Raw genomic sequence first — 7,721 nt, forward strand, 5'->3', positions numbered from 1 at the left:
GAGGAAAGTTTAAGTAATACTAAGTAATTAAGGGTTTAGCAACGAATTGCCTCACCACACACCGAATTTAGAAATAGCAGTCAAAAAGTTATAGCTATTCTTTCTACTAAAAGGGAGATCTCAGTAAAACACAGCACTTGAAAGGCAAACACAGACCTGTCTGCTATTTCTAAATTCGGTGTGTGGTGAGGCAATTCGTTGCTAAACCCTTAATTTTTAGTATATATATATATATATATTATATATATATATATATATATATATATTAGATATCAGCAACAATATAGGGTGAAATTAATAAATTTGGAATAATCATTAATTACATCAAGTAGATTTCGGCATGTAAAAGCCTCATTCGAGGAAAGTTTAAGTAATACTAAGTAATTAAGGGTTTAGCAACGAATTGCCTCACCACACACCGAATTTAGAAATAGCAGTCAAAAATTATAGCTATTCTTTCTACTAAAAGGGAGATCTCAGTAAAACACAGCACTTGAAAGGCAAACACAGACCTGTCTGCGATTCTAAATTCGGTGTGTGGGATGAGGCAATTCGTTGCTAAACCCTTAATTTTTAGTATCATATATATAATATATATATATATATATATATATATATATATATATATATGTATATATATATGGATCATCTCATAAGTTCTGTCCGATTTTACCTTTTTTAAAAAGTGAATGAAAATTTAAAGTATTTTAGAATATCTAATGGAATTTTAAATTATTTTTATGTATTTGTGTACAGTGAAACTAATAAAAAATTATTTTACAGAATAATAGAATTAAAATTTCTTTGATTAAAACCCTTTCTAACATGGAAGTATCCAAAGGGCATTTAAGGCACGTAATGCTTTATCAGTATAAAAAAGGAAACTCTGTAGCCGAAGCGACTCGAAACATACACTCAGTTTATGGGAACGAATGCTTGAATGAAAGAACTTGCAGAAGATGGTTTGCAAAATTCAGAAGTGGAGATTTCAGCCTTGAAGATGAAGATCGAAAAGGACGTCCAGTTGAGTTCCTTGAGGCATTAGTTGAAGAAAATCCTGCATTATCAGTTGAAGTATTGGCAATAAAGCTTAGTTCAAAACATACAACTATTCATCGTCTTCTTCAACAACTTGGAAAGGTTCCTAAACTTGGAAAATGCCTCATGAATTATCCGAAAGCAACCGCAAATCCCGAGTTGGCATATGTTCTTCTCATTCTTGTGAACTCATTTCACCCTTTTTGGATAGACTTGTGACTGGTGATGAAAAATGGATCTTCTACCGAAATGTTAAACGTCGTAAACAGTGGCTTGGTAAAAGGGAAAAAGCTCAACCACAACTGAGGAGGGAACTTCATGGAAAAAGGTTCTTCTCTCTATCTGGTGGGATTGCAAAAGAGTCATTCACTTTGAATTGTTACCACCTGATGCAACAATCAATGCTCAAGTCTACTGTCAGCAATTAGAGCGTTTGAACCAAGCTTTGAAGAAAAAAAGACCCGCTTTAGTTAATCGAAATGGAGTGATGTTTCATCAGGACAATGTGCGATCCCACACTGCAAAGATCACATCACAGAAGATCGAAGAGCTTGGTTGGGAAGATTCCTCATCCACTTTATTCTCCCGACCTTGCTCTTTCACACTACCATTTGTTTCGTAATTTACAGAATCATCTGGGGGACATAAAATTACGCAAGCCTTTTCAGAGATCTTCGATTTGAAACCAAAACAGTTTTACATTAATGGGATAAAAAGCTTGTAAATAGACGGAAGGAAGTTATAAATAATCAAGGAAAGTACATTGATGATTAAATTTCAATTAAACATAACATTTGATCAATTGTTTTCTTTATTCAAAATTCGAAAGAACTCATGGGATTACCTGATATATAATATATATATATATATATATATATTATTATATACAAATACACTTATATATATATATATATATATATAATAGATATAATATATATATATATATATATTATATTATATATATAATATATATATATATTTCTGTGTCTGTGTTTGTACCCCACCATCGCTTGACAACCGAAGTTCTATGTTTACGTTCCCGTTAATTAGCGGTTCGGCAAAAGATACCTATAGAATTAGTACTAGGCTTAGAAATAATAAGTCCTGGTATCGATTTTGTTGCTCAAGCATAGCCGCAGTCAAATGACTGAAATAAGTAATAGAATGAAAGATGAGCGTTATACTAATACATCTGTTTTTTTAATACACCATCTGTCTTCGTCTTTTGTTTTTTTCGTGAACTCTACCCCTATATATTTATGCATGTATATGCATATACATATATATGCATGTGTGTATGTGTGTGTCTATATATATATGTCAAATTAATAAGCTTGAAAATGGCGAGATTTAATGAATATAACTTAATTTATATTAGTGAACATTGCCTACAATTGTTTCATTTCACATCCATCTTAAATTACAAAACACATATAATAAAACAAGCTTTTATTTTAAGTATCCTGGATGGATATGTTTTGAAATTTAGATTGGGTAATGAGTGAAACAATTGTAGGAAATGTTAATTGATTAATAATTTTACTTATATCCATTGAATCATTCCATTTTCAAACTTATTAATAATAATTGATGCTTTATAATATGATTATTGCAGAAATATCTCTTCAAAATATAATATACCAAACCAGGGTATTTTGATAACACTATCCCTATAAGAGGTTTAAATATCCTAAAAGTGAATATATGTATATAAATATTATATTATATATACATTATGTATATACATGAAGTATGAAGGTTTAGTTCAAGGGGCATCTAAACGATTAGGTATAGTAGGTGAATTCTGTAACAGATTAGTAGGGCTCCAAGGTTATAACCGATTTCGGTAATTATGGGGCCCTAGCAAGTTTCTGATGCAGCGGATATATAATTGTTAAAGAGGGCAACCAACGTAAGGTAAGGCAAATATCTTAAGTTGTATAAAATATTATTACTGGTACATATTAATGAGATGACGACATAGAGTAAGTGATTAAAAGAACAAGGAGATGAAGAGAGAGAGAGGAGAAAAAGAGAAAAGGCATAAAAGTTTATAATTTAGCTTCATAATGTTGCAGAAACAAGAGTTTGAATCCTTAGTTAGTATTCTGAGTTTAACAATGGATTTAAGTCCTTAGATGCAATCCGGTGTAGATCCATGTGGGTTAAGGTCTTGATATGGTACGACCTATAGAGAAAAATGGACACGAACATCTCAAAGTTCATTGGGAAATTTGCCATTGAACGTTGAAATGCTCGTGTCCCTGCGAGAAATTGCAAAAGATTGTTTTAAATGGCAATTCACATGTAGTGAAAAGAGCGAACGACTGCTACTCATGTACTTTTTCTCTCTTCTTTTTCACATGACTCCATTTCTTTTTGAAAATGAACGATCGGGTGCATTTACTTTAATGGATTATCAATGTATAAAGTGAATTTCACGGAGTTAGGAGTCGGGAAGACACTCGCCGAGTAATGGAAATAAAATTTAAGAAATAATAATGATAATAATAATAATAATAATAAAATAATAATAATAATAATAATAATAATAATAATAATAATAATAATAATAATAATAATAATAAATAATGATGATGATGATATAATAATAATAATAATAATATAATAATATAATAATAATAATAATAATAATGATGATGATGATGATGATAATAATAATAATAATAATAATAATAATAATAATAATAATAACAATAATAATAATAAAAGTGATGGCTTCATTTATTTGTCACAAGTGCGAAGGAGGAGGGGGACAGTAGAAAGACATAAAGTTTGGGGGGTTTACATAAAGATGACGGTGACGGCGACAACAACGACGACGACAAAGATGACTATGATGATGATGATAATGATGGCGACGATGACGACGATGATGATGACGATGATGACAATGATATTGATGATGATGATGGATGACTATGATGATGATGATGATGATGGTAACAACGACGACGACGATGATGATGATGATGATGATGATAATAATGGCGGTGGTGTTGATGACAGCGATGATAATGGTGATGACGATGATGATGATGACGACAATAATGATGGTGATGATGATGATGATAAAGACGATGATGATGATAAAGATGATGATGATGATGATGATGATGATGATGATGATGATGATGGTGATGATGATGATGATGATGATGGTGATAATAATGATGACAACCGAAGTATTTCACTGTCAGTGTATAACATCACAAATGTGGCAATAATAAGCATGGAACTCTAGCGTTTATAGCAAAGAGGTTTCGTTTGAAGATATCATGTCCAGTTTTATGGCGCTCTAATAATTTCTTTATCTCAAACGTGACATTAAACTTATAGAGAATAAGCGATTCAGTGCGGTTTATTCCCTTGAAATTACATGACAGGTTGCTGTCTTCGTCTGGAAACCTCGTCAAAAACGGCAGCAGACAAAATTGGTACGAAGATGTTGCATTTTATAAGACTTGCATACATACTTCCTCTTTCGTTTTTGTAAATTTTTCATTTATACGGAGTTATATATTTCTTCTCAAATGTGTGTGGGATTGTGTGTGTGTGTGTGTGTGTGTGTGTGTGTGTGTGTGTGTGTGTAACATGCGTGCGTGTAGGTGTGTGCGTGTGTGTGCATGCACGTATTCAAAGGACCTCAGTCACATTACAGGGACCTCTTTAACGAATTTAGCCGAACAAATGGACCATGGTGCTTAGTTTTCGAGACTAATTCTTGTTCTATTCAAGAATTTTTTCCTTCTCTCGGCACAAGGGCCGAAATTATTTTTGCGGGGGTGACAGTGGATTAGATCGACTCCAGTACGCTACTGCTACTTATTTCATCGACCTCGAAAGGATGAAAGGCAACGTTTGACAACGGCGGAATTTGAACTCAGAACGTAAAGACAAACGAAATACCGCCAGGTATTTCGCCCGGTGTGCTAATGTTTCTGCCACTCATCGCCTTTAAGAATCTTTTCTACTCTAGGCACAAGGTCAGAAATTTGGTGGGGGGCAGTCGATTAGATCGACCCCAGTACGCAACTGCTACTTATTTTTATCGAACCCAAAAGGATGAAAGGCAAATTCTACACAGGCGAAATTTTAACTCAGAACGTAGAGGCAGACGAAATACCTATTTCTTTACTACCCACAAGGGGCTAAACACAGAGAGGACAAACAAGGAGAGATAAACGGATTAAGTCGATTATATCGACCCCAGTCCGTAACTGGTACTTATTTAATCGACCCCGAAAGGATGAAAGGCAAAGTCGACTTCGGCGGAATTTGAACTCAGAACGTAACCGCAGACGAAATACCCTTAAGCACTTCGCCCGACCTGCAAACGTTCTGCCAGCTCGCCACCTTTATCAGTTTTATTCCTGAGACGCTTTATCACGGGGGCGTAAAATATACTATCACCGGTTGTCAATTTATGGCAGGACACACACATAGAATTTCCGTCTGCCATATTACTCACAAAGCTATGGTCGGCCAAGGGCTATAGTTAAAGACACTTGGCCAAAGCGCCATTCAGTGGAACAGAACACGAAACCCCGTTGTTGCTTTAACGGAGTTCTTAACGTCACAAGTATGCATGCGCTTCTAACTACCATGCCTGCGGGTAATATGATATGATACCATATGATATACGATCTAATATGTATGTGTGTGTGTTTGTATGTGTGTGTGATATGTGTGTGCGTGTGTGTGTGTGCGTTCGTGAATATATACATATAAATTATTAGAGCTTCATAAAACTGGACGTGATATCTTCAAACGGAAAATATATATTATAAACTCTTGGGGGGGTCAATGTTTATTATTCCCATATTTGTGGTGTTATACCGTTACAGTGACATACTTCGGTTGTCATCATAGGCGCAGTTGTAGCTGTATGGTAAAAAGCTTGCTTTCCAACCACATGGTTCCGGCTTCAGTCCCATTAAATGACACCTTAGGGAAGTGTCTTCTATTATAGGCTCGGGCCCAAGGCCTTGGGAGTGGATTTGGAAGATAGAAACTGAAAGAAGCCCTTCGTATATATATATATATACAGAGAGAGGGGGAGAGAGAGAGAGAGAGAGAGAGACGGATAGAAAACTGAAAGTTATGTACATACAAACGTACATACATGAATGCATACGTAAATACATGAATACATACATACATACATAAATACACACATACATACATACATACATAAATACATATATACATACATACATATGATGGCCGTCCACTAGTGACAGAGGAAGACCATTGCTGGCCTTCAGGAACATTGTGCGCTCTAGGTCAATCTTATATTTTGTATTTGCGGTTCTGTTGGAGGCTAATGAGTCCTGCTCTTGACAAGCAAACATTACAAACCAAGCTTTCCCCATTCACTACACCAGCTGTGCGCTTTCGAGCAGCACGCTTAAATCCTTCATGCAATATATGTGCTCTCTCAAAAGTGTCGATCCCTTCCTTAACCCGTCTCCTCCATCTGTGGCGATGACAGGCATTGCTCTTCCAGTCAGTCTTCTGCATATCACAGGCCTTTAAATCATACATACATACATACGTACATACGTACATACATACATCGAAACTTCCCGCTTCTGTATCCAGATTATAAATACACATTTATAGCAATAATAAATGATGCATTTGGTTTTGTAAATGCTTAACTGTCAGTCTGGATAAGCTAGGGTCTCAGAAAAAAAACAAAACAGAAATCAACCGAGTAACAGGCACATTGAAAATATAATCTGCAAATGAAACCGTAAAACTATGCAAAACTTTTCTTAAATGTAAAATGTGACATTGTTTCCGTTATCTACATTCCAAAGATGGAGCTTCGTATCTTTGTCAGAAACCAGCTCCTTCCTCAGCAGAAGAATTTAAGTGATTAAAAACAGAAGAGAACAAACATACATATATCATCTGTATGTATGTGTGCGTGTGTGTGTTCTTAGATAAATTTGCACAATTACCCATACCTTCATCCACGCTCTTAATACGAAGAAATATAAACATAGTTTACAAGGGTATGTGGTGGTGCATGCAAATCAGCTTCATATGTTTGCAGTTATATGCTTCCATACATTTATGAGCACGTGTGTATGCGTATGTGTGTGTGTGTGTGTGTGTGTTTTGTATATCTTCAGAGTTGCGTTTTTTTCTGTTTCCTCGAGAATCTATCAAATATCCATACGATCAATCACGTTGTGTCTTTATTCAGCATTTTTTAAAGCTTTTTAATCCGATCAAATTTTTTCTGCAGCTTTAAAAATATTTCCTGTCCTTTTTTTTGGTGGGAGGGGGAAGAAATTTTTATAATTTTTTTCTTTTTCGCTTTGCATTTAACTTTCGCTTTCATTCACCTAATGTATGTGTGTACGTATATTTATATACGAGTATTTGCATGTATATATATATGTATATGTATATGTATATGTATATGTATATATATATATATATATATCCGTAATAATGAAGTGTTGAAATTAATTAATTGGAATATTATCAATAACCAAGTAGTCTTCGGCATGTAAAAGCCTCATTCGAGGAAAATTTAGTATTGCTAGTATTAATTATATATATATAAGTTGCTACGATGACCACCCTTGCTAGCTATGCAGATGACACAAAGGTCTCTCCACGCAATACAGAACCCTGAAATATTG

The sequence above is a fragment of the Octopus sinensis genome, linkage group LG7, assembly GCF_006345805.1.
Source record: "Octopus sinensis linkage group LG7, ASM634580v1, whole genome shotgun sequence".
NCBI classification, from domain to species: domain Eukaryota; kingdom Metazoa; phylum Mollusca; class Cephalopoda; order Octopoda; family Octopodidae; genus Octopus; species Octopus sinensis.